The 20454-nt window shown below is 39.9% G+C and overlaps 1 protein-coding gene across 1 annotated transcript in view; it reads right to left on the reverse strand.

The window, feature by feature from the left end:
- TENM2 (teneurin transmembrane protein 2) overlaps window positions 1-20454 on the reverse strand; it is a 1369797-nt gene that overhangs the window by 746358 nt on the left and 602985 nt on the right. The window contains exon 6 of the mRNA XM_084535365.1: window positions 2920-3059. The gene's annotated coding sequence lies outside the window, so the exon portion shown is untranslated. The remainder of the gene's footprint in view (window positions 1-2919; window positions 3060-20454) is intronic.

The following is a 20454-nucleotide window of genomic DNA, read 5'->3' on the forward strand; positions in this document are numbered from 1 at the left end:
GATAATTACTTATCATAACTGTGCTAGAGAGATGTGCATTCAGAGACAGCGCAGTCCAGAAAAAAAAACAATAGCCTTCACTTACTGATACAAGGGTTGCACATCCACAACACTTATGCTATTTATTGTTTTATATATATATATACAAACATATATATATAACATTCTTACTTTACTGTGAATCATTTGACTTCATATTTTATATACAGCCAAACATATTCTATTTATAAGAAATTTCTATTTAATCCATCAAGAGATATTTAATATAAAGATGAGAAGCCTAACAGAAATACAATATAGTAACCTGTCCAATGTTTATTAAATACAGTTATGTCCACAAATAGATACTTCAACCTGAAGATGTACTGCCAGTGAGATATATTTTCATTAAACACAGTTCCTAAATGTTCGAAGAGTCAAAACACCAAAGCAGCAATAATTCTAAAATTTTGTATTTTTTCCCTCAGATGCAGTTACTTATTTTTGCCTATTCCTCTGGTCACATTCTAACTAGAGTAAGAGCACAACATCATGCTGTGCTGCAGACAATACAAGAAAATATCTTCAAGAGGTGTTAGGTTTACTTTTTCCTTTTTTATATATATATTATTCTTTTTATTTTAAGATTTCAGTCTTAATATTTTGACATTTCAGAGTGTAGCACATAGACTGTTTGCCTATCAATGTCACATTGAGAATAAAATCCACCTTTGTATATCTGTCCACTGGATAATCACAACAAAATAAATTTAAGCACAATAAATCAAATCCCTTAGAATTTAGCAAAGAGCTCTTGTCCTTAGGCAGGTTAACACAAAACTTAACTTGTGATAGTCTTACAGTAGCTGAGTAATTATATACGATATCCTGTAGAAAGCATTCATCTGTTTTACAAGCAGAGGTTTCCTGAGCGTGTCAATGCGTGCCTTCCATGGATTGTATTTTGAAGACAGATTTCCCAGTTTCTAAATAACCACTTTTTTTCCTATAATGACAATATGATACTAATAACTGTTTTACTGCTTATATTTAAGAAATTATTTTTCATTAATAATGGCATTTGCTTACAGAACTTGAACTTAGCATATGAAAAAAGTAGAAATTGGCGGGGGGGAAGGGGGGGGTGGGCACAGGACGGGACTTTACACTTATTTGGCCCGCACTAAGGCTTGCATGTTTTTAGGCGGCAATGTATGAGCAGCGTCAAGTGCTACTTACTTATTCACTGCTAAGCTGATATAATACATTAATCTCTCTCCTCTCCCCCCCCCCCCCCTTTTTTTTTCCCTTTCAAAAAAAAGTCAGCAAAGAAACATCAGAGCATTGAGTGCTACATGTGACTTTCAGCCAGGCAGTCCCTATATTCTACATGCTTTTTACACATCTGCTCACTTACCGGTTGTGCAAGTCATACAGGTCTTTAGGATATAATCTCCCTACTATATTAAAAAAAAAAAAAAAAAAAAAAAAGGAAAAATTAAACAGAAGTGATGTCAATGCATTGCAATGTCAATGTCCGTCAAAGTTCTGTTTCATGTTGGTCAAGATGACTCATCTCACAGTGTTTTCTCACTTTGATGTCAGGGAAGTATGATTGTGCTGTAGTCTCTGAAGTCTGTTCCCCTGTCGAACATTTTGAATTTTATGATAATAAAATAAGGAGGGGGAGCAATGAGGTTCAAAGCATATAGCATACAGGAATGCTGCCATAAAGCCAAATAAGCTAACTCCAAAGATTATAAGCAGAGTGCTACACCATAAGGATGCAGATATTTGAATTAACATTCATTTTGAATGTTAAATGACAAAAAATGACAATTAATGACAATAAAAAACAAACAAAAAACCATATCTCACTACTTTATATAATAATGGTTTATAATTACAAACATCTTAGACCGAATTACACTTTATTGTAATCCTATACACAATATATGATTTCTTCTGCTGTTTTTCTTTAAAGCAACATCCTAAAAATGATCTGCCCTCACTGTCATTACTCTCTGTCAGTCTGGGAAATTTACAAGAAGCGCAAGCACTGACAGGGATATTAATTTGTAAAAGGTTTTGTTCTAATGCGACAAAATCCATTTAATTCTCCTTTTGAAATAAAGTGGGAAAGCAAAACCATATTAACTTCTCCCTGGTAATACTTCATGCCAAGATAGCAGATAGCCCTTATCTTTGGGCCACCCTGACCTCACAGTCACCCATGTTGTTTCCAGGGGAATTGCTATCTGCACTAAAACATGTAACTCACCTATCTAATATCAAATATATACAGCAGATATATAGATCACTTGCTTTTCCCTCTATGTACACAATATTTAAGCATTATTAGAGTCACTCCCCAAAGTATTCAAGAACATTACTCAAAAAATGGCATTTAAGAACAAAAAATTGTATATTGCTGAGAGAAAAATCTACAAGTGTTAGGATGACTTCAGAAACTTGTTCTGGAACCCAGCTCTCCTCGTGTGACATGCATGCCCAGCCAAGTCGCAGTCAAAGAGCCAGCTCTCTGCAGCCACGTGCCATTGTGTCAGCAAACACAAATAACAGATTTGTCCAGTAGGAACAATGAATGACTGCATGTTCCCCACCCCTATATTTCAGAGACCATTTGTGGGGATGGCAGCTTCTCCACGTGCAGCTGATAGGAAGCACCCCAGCCTTTCCAGCACCTTAAGGAAAACCATGCATGCGAACAAGCGTGCAGGCGGCCTCTCACCAAGCAGCCTCCTGTGGGGCTCCCCGGGGTGGAGGGGAGCTGGGATTGCTAATGGCCGACATGGGCACTGTGGGACAAGAGGGTAAGGATGTATGGATGAGGACACACTAGGACAGAGCTGGGAACCTTATGTATACCAACGTCACAGAAATCCCCAAGTCATAGGGTAATGAAGAGTAGAAGTTCACCAGGACATTATCTGCTAAAATCTTTTAAAACAAGGGTGTAGTTGTCTCGTGGTCAACTTCTTTTCCAATCGGAATCCAGATCCTCCCTGGGGGAACCTCCTCTTGCTGTTCTCCAAGACGGGTGTAGCATTTGTTTTGGCCTGCAGTCAGGAATATTCCACTTTCACCACAGTGTTCCCAAGACAGTAAATGCAGCCCTACAATAACATGGGCCAACTCCCTCCACACCTCTGATTGTATCCCATCCAGTCCCAAGCTGCCGCTGTAAAGCTGAAGATCTATTGTATCACTTATAAAAAATATTGGAAAGGATTTGGCACACATATAACAGCACGTTACGTTAACATAACACATAATCCCAGATGGGTTCACAGCCAGAACGAAAGGCAGACAGAAATGATTACCGAAAAGAGGACACAAGACTTGAGATGTCACTAGAGACACCCTGCACAGTTTTTTTTCCCCCTTTGTTATTTGGACAGGGAGCACAAACTCTCCCACCTACAAGGAGAATCACATCTACAGGATATGACACTGCATGGCCTCTGCCGCTGGGTGAGGCAAATATGAAAACGCTCAGCCAGAGCCTGGGAAGGTGGGAAGGGAGAGGAGGGAAGAGGTGTGCCATAGGGGTGTTTATATAAAAGACTACAGCTGCTGATTGTCTACAGATATATGGGTGTGTAAGAAATTGTGTGTGTTATACATGCAGAGCAGCAACAGGGTGTTTAGGTCATCTTTTACAGAAATGGGGTGAAACAAATCTACGCCTCCTTCCTCTTGTGCTCTGCTGATCAGTGGGGGATTCACCCACAGGGTGAGCATGGGAGGAGTGCCTGGGAGCATTGGCATTCTTCTGCAGCTGAACACTTCCTGTTATTCCAAGGGCAGCAACATTTCTGAGCTGCTGGCATGCTTCTAGCATTTCTTGATACACCACTGCTTTGGGCTTTGATAGAAGATTTTAACAAAGACAGTCTAAGGGGCCACAGAATCACACACCTGGTTGCATAAGCTTCCCCCAAGGGAGCGACAGATTTTAGTACCTTCTCCACATCAGGAAAATTGGAAAGGGCACAGATAGGTGGCAACTACATGAGGAATTTTCACAGAGCAGATGACATGTAATATTCTGAAAGAAAAATCCTATCTGCACTCTCTTGGCATTTGCTTTCCACACTCTAAAATTGGAACCCAAACTTAACTGAGGGCAATTGTCTAACAGACAAAATGTAGATGTGCTTAAAATGTACTAGATCCTGCAAAACATCCCGTTTGCAGAGATTTAAAAACAATAAAAAAATGATAAAAACGATAAGGATGTGGAGTTATGAGAGTCCATTGAAATTCCTGTTTCATCTGCTCTTGTTTAAAAACAAAAAAAAAGCATTACATATTTCCAGCCATGATTTTTTGATGTTTCCCAATAGAAGGGATTATATAATTGTGTACATATTATTATCAACAACACCGCTATGCTATGGAACTGCTGACAGTTTAAACTTAATTACAGGCGGCAGCTTATGAAATAATTATAAAGAAAAGATTGGACCGCAACCACAGTGATTTCATGCTTCCTCTTCATGTGTGTTTAGCACAATATCATTGAGTCCCTCAACTTTAAAAAATAATGTGAGTTATCAACCAGATGCACCATTGTGGACCAGGAGGCTGACTTGTTGAACGAAACAGTAGCATGTAGCATTTGCCACTCGTAGTCCATGTCTTTGCAGTACCCTTCTCTGCGGTCTGTAAGACTGGCTGGTGGCCACGTAATGACTACTACCAAAATAAGTACTAATTAGCAAGCCAGGTTGACAGGCTGTTCAGCCAGGGCCATACCGTGTATTGAACAATGGACTTCCATAGCAGCAGAATATTCCCTTGTCCCTAAAGATCTGGATGGAAAAAGCAGAATTTGAGTGCAAGGATCTTGCCTACTTGATTTCATTCTATGGCATTCATTTCCAGCCCCAGTGAAATTCCCTCCCCTCCATGAATTCACTAATTAAATTGCCAATGGCTTTGATACTGATGCTACCTCACTCCAGGGAGAATTTGCCTGGCTCTCCAGAGATTATTTTAATATGTTCCAACTTAAATTGGTAGGCACTTTTTAACCTGTTCCTTCCTGATTCCATCTCACCTTTACCTTATTACTATTAGTGCATTAAGCCTGTAACTATTATCTTTTTAGTGAAGGGCTAACACAAAGTAGCTATTAAGCTTTTTAGCTTGCTACATAGCATATACATTTTTTTCTTCCATCCTCTTAAGTAGAGGACCCAACAATTCCTTTTGTTACTCTCTGGCTTCTTACGCATTTTAAAAGCATGCTCTTTCTGCCTTTTACATAGTTTGCTAATGGTACCTCATTTGGAGCCTTTGCCATGCTGACTCTTTCTTCAGATTCACCCCCTCCAACCCAATCCCCCCTCCTGTAATTCTATTCTCTTCTTATGCAGCTACAGTTTGATTTTTTCCAAAGACGCTGAAGGATTTTTTTTTTTTTTTAATATATATATACACTTTCTGGTGGAGAGAACAGGGAAGGAAGATTAGGAGAATATAGTATATAAATCACTGCAATCACTGCAGCATATTGGTTCTGTGTACCCTTTATCTTAAATATATCTTCTTTCTGTTTTCAACTAGAGATGTCAAACTCCTTTGTGGTGAACAGCATTAATTGCAAATGTATACCTCCTCTTTTGCCCCTCTCACAAGCTGCTTATGATTTCTCAAACTACAGGATGCTTGCCATTTCAATAGCCAGTCACTGTCATTCTAGTTTATATATATATATATATATATATATAAAAATATATATATATAAATATATATATAAACTGTCTGATCAAATAATAAATAATCTAAATTCAAAGCTGTCATACATTTTAGTTTACTAACTACGCTAAAATTTATGGCACTTTTAGGATCAGGAGACTTTTTTCATAAAACATGTAGAGTGTTTCAGAGCATCTGTACATTAACATCCACACAGAGACACTTTGCAATTTGTATTTCAGACAGACTTTGTGAATTAATCATTAGGTTTTCATTACGTACTCAGCTCTTCAGTGGGATGTTGCACCTTAATAATTATGTTGCCTGTAGAATTGGGCAACAGAGACTGATTAACAACCCACTGAAATTTCATGGCATTATATTATCACCTAGAATAATTCAGACTAGAAAGGACCTCTGGAAATCATCTGGTCCAGCCCCTTGCTCAATGCAGGGCTCACCTCAAGGTTAAATTCAAGATCAACATAAAGTACCCCGATCCTTCAGGACTTCAAGGTCACACATGAATGAAACATCTCTGACAACCCAGCTATACCATTGGACAAGCCAAATGAAGACATAACTGGTGATCTCTAATACATCACCAACCTATTACTACTCTTTATGCTCTCCGTTCTCTTCAAGAGCCACTACTGCATCCACATTTGCTCTGGCATTTCTGGAGAATTTTTCAACATTGTCTCAGTGTGCCTACTATTTCTGAGGTTTTCTGAGTTAACTGAAGGTCATGCCCATTCCTCTAACTATAAAAGTTTTTTGAGATTTTTTTTTTCTTGATTTACTTATTCATCTTTTTTTTTTTTTTTTTTTTCCAATTTTCCACTAAGTACAGAATTATGAGAAAACTACATACAACTCATTTAGAGATCCTTTTCTTTCTCAAAAGTGCTATTCTCCTTTTATTTAACCACATATTCCTATTACAGTCTATTTCCGAGTGTATTAGACTACACCTTTTAAATTCCAAAGCTACAGTCAAAATGTCTGATGGATACTGAGAACTACATATTTTTCACAAGGAATAAAAAATATACATACATAGCTATATTCTATATACTTCTAAAAGTCTCAAGTTTTACAGAAAAGACAAACAGCACCATAGATTCAAACCACATTATGCAATAGTCTAAAACATTAAGAAACACCACCGTGTTATGATAGATAATGTGCTTGTTAGGAGTTTACATATAACATGATTATGATCAGAAAGATGTGTAGCTTAATACAAAAAATACAAAATCACAAAATAGGATGACAAAAACCAAAATGAATCACATACAGCACTATAGTTTAAGGGACTGATTTTCCTCTACATTACAGTGATATAAATCAGGAGCAATTCCGTGAAATCAGTGGAGATGCAGTGCGTGTGAGAAATGAATCAAGTCCAACGTTTCTTTAATGTACTCACCATTTCTCTTCCCTGCTAGCAGACTTCCCCTCCATTCTCTCCAGATAGAAGGGACAGAGCTGCAAATTATCACCTATTGGTGATAATGACAACTAATAGTACCCCCCTATCATACTAATAATTTAAAATGCTATTGTAATCTTTCATAAGCTGCTACATATAATTAACAGATGGAGAGAAGAAAAATTACAGGCAAAATATTGAGCAGAACTACATATGCAGACTTACTGCTGAACTTGTTTGACACAATCTGACGTTTCTTAGTAAAAGAGCAAAGTAATTCCAGAAAGACTTTGGGAGGCAACTTCTCTAAATCAAAAGAAAAGCAATGATTCAAGAATATATCAAAAGGAGCAGGAAAACAATAGATAGATAGATAGATAGACAGACAGATGATATGACAATACAAGAATGGGCTCAAGACATGCCTTATGACTAAATCATCTCTTTTTCCACCATTCTGCAAGCTTTGCTGAGTTCTTAGCTTTGTCAGAGCCTCCTTAGCCAAGTGCAAGTGCAAGACAACTGGACATACAAGGTGTGTTGTACACAAACCAGACCATTTCAGCAGATGAAATACTACACATCTTTTGCTATAATCAAAATGAAAGATTTATTATTTTTTTTTTGTGCTTTGATGTCTGCAACCTGTAAAAGTGGAATAAGGGATATCAAACATACTGTTAAAGAAACAGAATCCCTGGGATTAAAAATTATAGAGACCAAGCATTCTCTCTTGCCACATGCTGCTAATGAAAGCTGCGTCAGTGCTTTGTGCCAGTCCCTCTCTGTAACAGTACTGACCAAGTTACTAGCCGTGCTCGCTGTGGAATTATGATTTTTCTGTTCTCAGCTCCAGCCTTCACCAAAGTAACTGCTGTCAAAAGTTGCTGTAAAAATTTCTCTTGGAAATAACACTGGAGTAATATCCTAAGAGAGATATTTGTCATTAGAGATCACAACTTGTGTAGGAGTTGTAAAAAGCAATACTGCTAACATTGCAGTAATTAAAACAATCAGCCTTATCTCTTTTGTTTGCCACAAAAATGCTAGCCTTCTACTCCTGGCATCCAGTTAAATCTTACCACCATATCATTTCCTTTATTTTTCCTTCTAAATTATCACATTACTGCTGTTTTGGCATATTACTGGTGTTAAATAGTTCACAACTTGCCCTCTGTATTTATTAAAATATTCTATATAAAACAATGGAGAAAAGTAATAAATGGAACTCATACAAATTACCATAGCATCGCATCACATAATAGCAATAAGCTGAATTTCAGCAGCACTGAGTCAATTCCTGTGTGCACTGACAGTGCCTGATCTCTGGCAGATGGGGAAGCTGGAGGACAAACGTAACCTTTTCTTTATGCGCACTTCCAAGTGCTTATTTGATGGAACAGAAATAATCTCAGTGCACAGGGCAGTGTTAGCCTGGTGCAGGTAGTAGTACTAACTACTGCTGCCTGGTCTCACCTGAAACAAAACATACCTGAACACTCTACAAGGAGCAGCGCCAGCCCTGCTCCCTCCTGTTCCATGTCTCAGGGCTGCTGTGGGCTCTGTGAGCTCTGCCTGGCCTTGCTGTGGGTCACAGCCGAGACCCCACTGTTCACAAAGCGCAAGTGGTCTGTGACCAAGCTGACTGCACGTGGCACTGGCTGCGTCACGATGCTCAGCCAGCAGCCATCTAAAGTCTGAAATTCAATCTTTTATTCAACTAAGCTCTTTCTTTCACTAAAAAATCACCCTGCCAGTGGGCATCATCATCCCAACCTCTCTCCCAGGCAGTGATTTCAGGCTTTGAAAGGACGGGCTCATGTGCTGGTGCAGCACCCCTCCAGCAGCCCTTTCTGACAACCCCTCGGGGGAGTCAGGGGCTGCTAACAGCACAGCCACTCATGCGCTTCAGCCCTGTGCTGTGTCCAAACCCAAGCCCCTGCAGTTGGGGTCACACTGTCTCCATCAACTGGATGCTTGGGCAGCACGGTTTGAACCAGCTCCGTGATGACAACTTGAAACATGAAGGTCACGTGCAAGGAGTCTTCTCTTTCTGTCTGGATTGGTTTGAACTCTGCTCTCAGAAGTGACAGAAGATGAGTTTTTCTCTCTCATCTGACTTTGTCCCAGTTTCACACCATGGTCTTAAACAGGAGGTTTAACAGAAACTGTTTCTCTACTTTTTTAAAGGTATAATCCCGATTCTCTGCTCATTTTAGCTACTCCAGTTGAGAAAATGGATGGTAAAGTTGGCAAGAGAAGAGTGGAAATCAAAAAGGAAATAAGGAAAGGAAAAAATGTTATAAGGTGATTTGACCTAATGTATCACATTATTTATAAATTATACTGAATATCCACTATGATACATTTGAAAAGATGCCATTAAAAGAACTTCATGCATGGAGAGGATGTATAGGTTTTCATCAGAAAAAAGAGGACATTTGCATTAAAAGAAAAAATGTCTCAAGTCATAGTTGGAGACGACAGAAAATTTAGCTCACTTATTAATAAGAGAAGTTTAATTCCCATAAGATTCTTCTTCCACAATCGTAAGCAGAATTTTAAAGGGAGCCTGGACCACTTGTTTGTATTTCAGACTCGCAACTCACACTTTGGACAAACGCAAAGTGGCCCTAACAGTTTCTAGCAGTCTCACTAAACTTCTTAATTTTTCCACATGATAAACTCCAATATAAATACATTATAAACTTAATACTATCAATTTTATTTGTCCGCAATTTTGAAAACACTTTGTACTACATGATATTCACAAACTGAAATTATTAACTTGAAAAATACAGCAATAACTGTAAGCTTTAAGAGGTTAATTGCATAATAGCAGAAGGAAAGGGAATTCAGTGGAAAAACAATGAAAGCACTTCTACAAAAATAATCAAACTACAAAAGAGTTTTGCAATATACTGGGGGGAAAATTAAGCATTGCCAACAAGTCATAGGTAGACAGTCAAAGAGAGAAAGTAAAAATGTTGCCAAAAGGGAGTGATAATGGTTTCATATCTATAATTCATTCATCTCGAGGGATGGAACATTACGTAATGTGGTGGCATTGCTGCATCCTGCTTCATTACCAAGTCCTACAGAGTACGTTCTGCATTCTTAAGTTGGGATACTGTATGAAATGCAGAGACACTTCGTAAATTACTGACTCACATTTTCCTGACAGTGCTGAATGCTCTCTTGGTTTGAAGTTCAATTTCATACCAGTGGTAAGACAGGGTGAGAGCCTGAGCGACAGCGCAATCATCATTGTGTGGGCCAATCACAAAGACTACGATTAATCACACCGGTGTTGAAAGAACAAAGAATAAAAGAGCAGATACACTTCCCACTTGATTATTAGTTTGAGGTAACACAAAGGGTGAGGGAAGTTTGAAGGAGACACAGATTAAATGGCAGTAATAAAAATTGGCATAGATGAACTACGGGACTCAGAATGGGGAGGTGAGAATTGGAAGAGTTCAGAAGGAAGAGCAATGGAACGAGGAAGGAGAGAGAGTTTGAGAGCATGCTGCAGAACACTTCACACAGACACGTCAAGTGAAGGAAGAACGGATGGTGAGAACCCAAAAATAAGGTCCAGGAAACAGAGCTGAACTGTAATGAAAGAAGAAAATTCAATTTGGAAAATAAGGTATTATTGGAGAAACAAAGTTCTTCTAAAAGAACTGGGAATGAATCCTAGAATTTTAAGCACAAGTTCAAGACATGAGTGAGAAAGATGGAGGGAAATGAAGTATGGAGCAGCCAAGAGAAATTTGACAGTGCTACCTAATCTGAATTAAGAACACATCTTTCATTTCTACAAAGCATGAATTCTTATAAATGTCTTTCTACGTATTATCTCACATTTTCCTATTGGAAGAGAAGTGCAATCGTCACTTATCACAGTAAACACTGTTACTTTCCCTCCCTTCAGCCCAACCATCAGTACACCTGTGGGATATCCCTGTTGCTTCCAAGACACATTTGTATGATTTTTATGCTGCTACAACAACTCTGGAAAGTGTGATCCCTTCTGTGCACTTGAGAGCTGGGTTGGGTCAAGACTGCACAATCAGGAATGCTTCCTGAAGTGGATGCTTTCCAGGCCCAGGGGCCAGGAAGAAGAGAGAGACTGGCCCTGTCTCTATGGCCTTTCAGAATAAACTACATTGGGCCACAGAAGATGTAACAGACTTGTGCTTTTCCACAGTTTGGCATCATGTTTTTTCTCTCAATGCCCACTTCACTCAAGTCCACAAATGGATTTGGAAAACCTCAAGGCCAGCAGGGAGGTCTGTGGAAACGCTCGCTGTGGTGGTGTGCAATGGAATCGGTGAAGCAGCCAAGCTGGGACCTCTCACACCCATCTCGATGTGTCACTGCAGCACTTTATAAAGCAGTGAGCAGCTGGCATACATTTCATGGTAATGCATTTGGAAATTACCAAAAACATGGCAGTGCTAATATTTTGACTAGCTGAACAACAACATATAAGGCTTAAAAGCCATTATTTCTATTAATTTAACTCTTAATAATGCCCCCCACCCCACCCAGTGACTCACACCAGGTCTGAGATAATCAAAGATGCTCAGAAAACTGTGGGAAAACAGCTGGAACTGGGAATAACTGACTGAACACTCTGCATTTCCCACCAAGTATGGCAAACTATACCCATGTACTACATTATCTAGAATTTAGAAAAAATAACAGATCAACCAAGCATTTCATGAGATGGAGGACCTGATGCCAGGCTAGGAACAACTGCAAGAAGCACGGAAAGACGGTGCATGCTAACAGATCTAAAGCCAGCACTCGCCTCATACAGAGCGTTACCATCTCATGGCCAGCCCAAGGTCTGCACAAGCCAATTGCTCCTTTGCTTATTGATCTAAAACTCTGCCTTCAAATTGCTTCTAGCTTTTCTTAATTGCTACCTTCCTGTAACCACTTGACAGTTTGACAGAGACTGCATTTCTGAGTAATTTGTCCTTCTTGTTTAGTTAGATTGAGGTTTAGGGTGTGGTTAATAGAGCGAAATTGGGAAGAAGCAATTTTCCTTGGAACAGGGTATTTTTTTGGTATCTTTTAGAACCATGAACGTACAGTTACACAGAAGTGGAGGGGTTATTAATTACTACAAATAACCGGCATTAATTCTTAGTGGGAGCACCTTATGGTTTTGCCTGGGAAGTTCAAATCCAATCCCACAATAGAATCCAATCCCACAGAAGAAGGACCTTGATTTCATAGTGGACTTGAACCTCGTGGAGAAAACAAAAATATTGTAACTTACATCACAATCTTTTATGGTGACATCAGAGCAAGCATAGCAGACAAAAAGGATGGGGAGATCCAAAAGATCGAATTGAATACAAAAAAGGAAGCACTTGGCTCCATTTCATTTTCTTGGACTTTACAGCATGGCCCTAGTTATTGTCACACCAATCCAGTGAAGTACCTAGGTGATTGGTATGTTATATATTAACATTTCAGCCTGCCACTTCCATGTGCACTTGAGCCTATTGCTGTGTGCTTGTCGTCATCCGGTTGTGTGTCCTAATCAAAGACAACAGCATAATCAGGGTTTCTTGTTTTAATCTGTATTTGATTAGTGTGTATGTCTGGACTGAAAAGTCACACAGAAATATTGTGTTTGAAGCACAGGAGGTTTAGCAGCCATCGTCACTAGAAGTGAAAGACTGCTAATTGAATGCTTCCCAATAACTTATTGATTCTAATCAAATCTCTCTAAAGCAGCATGCCAGGAGCAACATCAACAGCAATGTACATGAATAAGCAACAATAGGTAATGGAGAAACAGCACTGAAAGAAAAAAAGACACTTCCTTTTGTGCCTTTTCAAAGAACTGAATTCAAATTCTGATCAGTATTTGTCCAAATACATATTTGACAAGAAGACACCTTAAATTACAAGAATGAGAATCAGATTTTTTAAATTGCTATCATTTGAAGCATTTTGTTCTCTTAAAAATCAGCAGAGCTCAAGGGAAACCCATTAATGAATGTCCATATATTGGGGTTAATAAAAACCTCTCACTGAAAACTAAGCTATCAGTTTTCCTTTAGACAGAAGGCGTAAAAATAAGAATGCTTAAAGAGGGTTTTGATCAAATATATCCCCTCAGATAAGGGAAAGCTGCACAGAACCATTATCTTGACTGACATGATAAGATAATATGTATTGGTCAAAAATGAGTACTTCCAGGAAGTCTTGTTTCATACATAGAAATAAAACATTATGGCAAGCTTGAGCTGTTGTAGTGATGAATTGCTGTTAATTTTAGATAAATCTTTGACAACTGTTGGAGTATTTTGCTGTGTATATCTCCAGTGTGCAATGAGCTACGGAGGCTGTAGTTTAGACACATGATGGTTGGTGGTATAAAGAACGACTGTATGCAACAGACCCTCTGAAGAGAACACCTTGAAGTACTGCAATGGATTTTAGAGCTGACATTTTTTGCTTTGTACCTGGATCTGTGACTATGGTATGTTCAAATATGCTCTTTTGTCTCAGATCAAATGATCTAAATTGCCTTCAACTGAGTTAGTGAAAAAACTGTCACTGTTATCTTGGGAGTTTTTCCCACCTTAGAATGAAGGACAGTTTTTTAAAGCCACTGCCATGTTGACTGTTGTGTTGAATTGTTGTTTCCTGGAAACCTCTATGGATTCCTTTGGATATTAATATTCTTTACCGTAGTTCTTGTAGTTCTTTCAAAAACTGACAATGTTTTTTTTTTTTTTTTTTTTTTCCTTTTTCTTTTTCCTGTAGTAGAACTACTGACAAACTGGTAAAAATCTCTAAAAGATATTGCTGTGAATATATTGCACACAAGAGCCTGTTGGCTTTATAAAATTAGGGGTCTTTAAGAACTGATGGATAGGAAATTGCAAGTATTTGAAATGTCACAGGAATGTTTTTAGAATCTCTATCAGCAGTAGTGACTACATGGCTTTTAAGTAGAGTGACTCAGCCCCGTCAGCCTCTGCAAGTTATCTGGAGATCACAGTGCTGCCCAAAGTCTTTCCTGTCGTCTCTATCCTTGTCACGTCTCCTACACCAGCAAGTGCTCTTCCAAAAACATCTGCCCCTTGAATCAAGTAGGAGGATACTTAGATCAAGTTCCTAGCTAGAGAGATCACTTAGTGGTTTTCATGCAGGTCGTCTTTACTCAAGCAGCAAAGCAAAACAGTTTTACCAACTGCCGCCCTCACAGGAACTGCTGCAGTCCACACATCCATCAGCTGTACTCCAGGGCTTGCTCACCACAGCTGCCTTCACAGCAAGTCTGTGCTGCAAGCTGCTGCATTGTGTATGCACTGCAAAGCATGCTTGTGATTATCCCGATCACGTGTTTGCATTACAAAGGGTGTATCCTTGCCATGCTTGGATTATTTCAATTTACCTGTGACTTTACCTAATTGCAGCTTGTGAATATATCACCTGCAAATACATAACCATAACCTGCAAGTGCAAGGCTGCCTCTGGCTGGTCAAGATGACCATTATTCATCATTTCCAAGCAGTTAATGCACACAACCTCGTGCTCCATTACAACCAGATGCTCAGCAGCCTAGAACACAGGTGCTAGGGTAAAGGCACAGCTGAGGCACAGTGCTGGGGCTGGGCTAAGGCATCGCCAGCACAGGGCCATGAGAGGCAGCTGCTGGCAGCTCCCAGCCCCCACTGCAGACCAGACCCAGCCACGCTGAGGGACACAATGCTGCCCTACTTAGCAACCTGAGCCTTTGCAAAGCAGAACTTCTCACCTCCTGCTACACCTCTTTACCAGCACACAGAGAACACACGTGTTTGGGAAAGAACCCCACGATCTGACACAGGGCCCTTCTGACCACCTGACTTGGTTGCAGAACCTGCCTGGGGCCCCTCTGCAGTTCAAGCAAGGAGGTACGAGACCTGAGGAGCCTGTCTGCTGGCTCCTTCACCTACAGGGGATAGCAAGCAAGGAGCATGAACTCACTCCCTTTCTGGTGTGCAGTCTCAAACCAACCTCTTTTGTCATGAAAAGCAAAGCTGCTCCACTTCACTCTCAGGGAGTGACGAGATAAAGGTTGTAAGTATCAACAACTATAATAATAACTGGTTACATATTATTGTATGATGGCATGAATTAATAATACCAGTTATATACCAACTTAAGCATTTTAGTCAAGTATTACCAATCTTTCACAGAATCACAGAATTTGCTAGGTTGGAAGAGACCTCAAGGTCATCGAGTCCAACCTCCAACCTAACGCTAACAGCCCTCCACTAAACCATATCCCTAAGCTCTACATCTAAACGTCTTTTGAAGACTTCCAAGGATGGTGACTCCACCACTTCCCTGGGCAGCCTGTTCCAGTGCCTCACAACCCTTTCAGTGAAGAAGTTCTTCCTAACATCTAGCCTAAAACTCCCCTGGCTCAACTTAAACCCATTCCCCCTCGTCCTGTCACCAGGAACGTGGGAGAACAGGCCAACCCCCACCTCGCTACAGCCTCCCTTGAGGTACCTAAAAAGAGCGATAAGGTCGCCCCTGAGCCTCCTCTTCTCCAGGCTGAACAAGCCCAGCTCCCTCAGCCGCTCCTCGTAGGACTTGTTCTCCAGGCCCCTCACCAGCTTCGTCGCCCTTCTCTGCACCCGCTCAAGCACCTCCATGTCCTTCTTGTAGCGAGGGGCCCAAAACTGAACACAGTACTCGAGGTGCGGCCTCACCAGAGCTGAGTACAGGGGGACGATCACCTCCCTAGCCCTGCTGGTCACGCTGTTCCTGATACAAGCCAGGATGCCGTTGGCCTTCTTGGCCACCTGAGCACACTGCTGGCTCATATTCAGCCGACTGTCCACCATCACTCCCAGGTCCTTCTCTGCCTGGCAGCTTTCCAACCATTCCTCTCCCAGCCTGTAGCTCTGCTTGGGGTTATTGCGCCCCAGGTGCAGGACCCGGCACTTGGCCTTGTACAAGTTACAAGTTACAAGTTACAAGTTACAAGTTACAGTTACAAGTTACAGTCTTTGTTACAGTGCTAGCTCAGTTTTATTGCTGCTCGAGATTTCAAGTTTAGGAATAACAAAAAAAAATCTTAAAAGCTTTCCACCTGCTAAGAAAAGCAGGCATGGGGCTACATCTCATAGCACTAGCCTCCTTCTCTCTTCTCCCCAATTCTCTACATCCCCAAATCACCCCAGCCCTTTATTCTGCATTTTCTGTCATACCACAGAAGAGATGAAGCATCAGCACACTGGCCAGGATTTAACTCTCATTTTCTGAGTTGCTAGCCCTGAAGAACACTTTCTCATATGAAAGCAGTGCTGATTTGTGTCACGCAGCTCAAGTCCCTCACCTCTCATTTCACTGCCACAAGGGCCACATTTACAAAAGAAAAGCAATTAGTGTTAGGGAAGATCAGTGTCAAGCGAAGTGTGTGGCTAATCACACCCACTTGTGCCAGCCAGCAAAACTAGCAGCAGCAGAAGCAGCAGCATCACAGGCTATAATTGATTTATGAGGTTCAGTCTATAGAGGAGGAAGGTGTTTCCTAAACAGACGCCATTCCTAGACTCGTCAAACATTCTTTTTACAGATACAGCAAATATAGACTATAATTGAACTAGTACTAAGGAAACAAAAATATTAAGTCACGCTGTAAGCCTGAAAGAGAATGAGGCAAAACTGTAAAGAACACTTGGGAATTCTTTCTTCCACAAAAAGAAAACCAACAACAACAACATGTTTATGTCATCTAGACACTAAGTAGATTTCTTTGAGAAAAACTGTTATATTATCTGAGTAAACATGTCAGTCAAAAACAACAACCAGCAATTTACAAAAATGATGCTCGATTATTTAACACTGGAAAAGTAAGGTTCCATGCGGAGAAATGTTTTTATTTACATGCAGTATCTAGAAGAGTTTCAGGCTGAGACTGAACAACCATAACAAATATTAAGGGTTTTGTTAAATTCAGATAAACTCCCCATGCCTAGTAGTGCATTTTTATTTGTGTTCTACTTAGTTTCTCTGTGTGGCTCATTGACACAGCCAACTCCTCATTCTGTGTGTCTTCCAGGAGACAGAGGTCTTCTAAAGAGAAAAAGAGATCATTGCTTATAGGGGTATAAGGCAAATGCTTTAAGTGAACAGGGATCTAGCACTACAGGTTCTCAAGGACTCCGATTTATTTCACTGTGCTCAGCACATCACCTGATTAGACTTCAAATCATTAAATATACTTGCGCACAAAAGGAAATGATGGAATTACACATTGCTCCCCAGTTATTGAGGTTTTCATTACTGCAGGCTAATTTTCTCATTGTACTTCTGTGGGGTTTCTCCTAACTTAACATTCTTTTAAGGTCGCCTGTGTTGAGGGAATTATCTTGTTTTTCAAAGCAAATTTTAGCTGATTACTAAGTATTTACATACTGTAATTTGAATGTCTAATTATACAATTAGTGTAAATACATGTAATATGGTTTATTTTTCACAAAAGCTGATAAGGTACATTGCTTTTTGCATTCTGGTGTTACAAGGTTTTCATTGCTTGTAATATACAACCCAAAAATTTACACTGAAAGCTTCCAGTAAAAGCTGCTTATTCATCAACCAACACTTTCCAAACAATTTGAAACACACTTCTGACAAAAGCATAGAAGGTGCTGTTCTGAGGTTTTCTCCCTTTCCATAAAGCAAAAAGCGACATCTGCCTTATTGCTAAAGACTAGAACACCCAACAACACCTTCCACTCACAAAATTTAGCAGTTGCCTTAAGCTGTTATATTTCTTCCTTGCAAGGGTTCATTATAAAATTCCTTCTACCTTAAACTACCCAGCACTGCATGAAAAGTCACCTATTGACTCCATTAATACATTGCTGCTGGCCTAAGAGACATCTTCATGTAACATGTATTGACATTTGTGATGATACTCTTGATAAAATGAAGAAAAGAGCACTTGGGAAGATGAGTGGCGAAGGCATCCCTCCGGTTTTAGAGCCGCTTCTCTTTTAAGAAGCTATAGATAATAACTTCCTAATTAGCAGGCAGGGAAGTGTTTCTTTACTCTTGGTTGCTGAAGCAGTAAGGCAAAGGCACTGAGCTGCAGAGAGCTGTCATTCTTCTTTGCTCCTCCTCAAAAACCTCTAATAACATTTCCAAGTTTAAGTTCAACTAATTCTAAGGCCTCAAACGATGGCATTTCTACGAGTTTTATAAAACTTCACCTAGTAGCACAGCAAAATTTAAATCAGTGCCTCTGTGAGCGTACGTCTGCAGTGTGGCAGGCCACTGTGCCATCAGATGCACTGTGTGGCTTGTGGAGGGCAGCACGATGCACATGGGGGCAAATGAGGAGACAGGAGATACTGGGATGGAGGGCATGAGGACACAGAGCAGAAACAGATAAGTCCTATTTCACTGTTTTGTTGCTCTTGGGGAAACCTCTTTACAAGCCATCATGGCCCCTTTTTAGAAATGCACCCTTCAGAAATGCAGCACCCAACATTGATTAAAACAATTGTTTATGTACTGAATATAAAGAACACAGATTGATATCTAATTTTTCTAAATTACTTCACTGATCCTCAGAGACTGAAGATCTGCATGAGAGGCTACCATAATGTCTGTGGAGGTTTATATACTTCCAGTTTCAATATTTTTCTCTCCCTTGAGCTCCTGTTGAACATGCATGCTCCTTTCTTTTTTTTCCCTAAACTTGTCTTTATGTTATTCTATTTATTTTATAAAAATATAAAAACCTTATCTAAATAATGTGGAAAGATCAATTATGTAAGGAACATTTCTGAATGGTATAAAATATTTCTTTATATATATTTCCTTAACTTAGTATATACCTCAGTGAAAACAACTTCAGCTGGATACTGAATTTTAGAGCACTCTACAAAACTGCATCAACAATGCATGAGGCTAAACTCATGTTATCAACACAAAGCTTTAACAGCCACTGCCTTCCTCCAAATGTCTTTCACGTTAACAGTATTTATTTTTATGGTAAGTATATTAATTTTCAAATGGCAATGATAACAAAAGCAAAACTCAACACCGGGACTTTGACAGTGGCCTTCACAGGACTAGAATCATAGAATATCCCGAGTTGGAAGGGACCTGTAAGGATCATCAAGTCCAACTCCTGGCACCACACAGGTCTACCCAAAAGTTTAGACCATGTGCCTAAGTGCACAGTCCAAGCGCTTCTTAAATTCAGACAGGCTTGGTGCAGTGACTACGTCTCTGGGGAGCCTGTTCCAGTGTGCAAACACCCTCTCTGTGAAGAACCTCTTCCTGATGTCAAGCCTAAACTTCCCCTGCCTCAGCTTAACATCACTCCTGCGGGTCCTATCACTGGTGATTACAGAGAATAGGTCACCTGCCTCTCCACTCCCCCTCGCGAGGAATTTTTAGACCGCAATGAGGTCCCCCCTCAGCCTCCTCTTCTCCAGGCTGAACATGCCCAGTGCCCTCAGCTGCTCCTCATACGTCTTCCACTCTAGGCCCTTCACCATCTTTGTCACTCCCTCTGGACACTCTCCAACAGTTCAATGTCCTTTTTGTACCGTGGTGCCCAGAACTGCACACAGTGCTCGAGGTGAGGCCGCACCAGCGCAGAGCAGAGCGGGACAATCACCTCCCTCGACCAACTAGCAATGCCGTGCTTGATGCACCCCAGGACACAGTTGACTAAAATCTATGAGCTTTGTCTTAAGATGGCCAAGTCACAAGATGGAGCAGTATGTGTTTCTAAAGGGCAATAAATTAAACTCTGCAACCATGTATTATTTTCCAAATGTATATACTGGATTGTGCTGTTCTTAATTGCACTGAGAAATACTGTATGCTGAGAACAAGACAAATTTAATATGATACTAGTAAGAGGAGGTCATGCTTTTGACATGTGAAGACGTCAGATTCTGGCCTAAAGATGGCACTCCTATACATTTATTTCCTATGACATTTTTTAAAAAAGAACACCACTGAACCAAAGACAAAAGACTTAGCTGTATGCAAGAATAAATCAAAACCATGAAATTAGTAGTTAAAAAAAAAAAAAGTTCACTTTATAAATACTCCTAAACATATCAGAACAATTTTTGATATATATATATATATTTTAAATTCTGGTCTCATCAGAAGACAGCCAAGTCTTTAAAGACACTGAACATCTAGCTAATTTTCAGCTTATTTTTAGGTACCCTTGGCCTCGGTGAGATTTACAAAAGCATCTATATTTTCTGTTTAATCAAGGTCTCAGTTATTAAGATATTAATGCA

This window comes from Aythya ferina (genome assembly GCF_964211825.1).
Source record: "Aythya ferina genome assembly, chromosome: 14".
Classification (NCBI taxonomy): domain Eukaryota; kingdom Metazoa; phylum Chordata; class Aves; order Anseriformes; family Anatidae; genus Aythya; species Aythya ferina.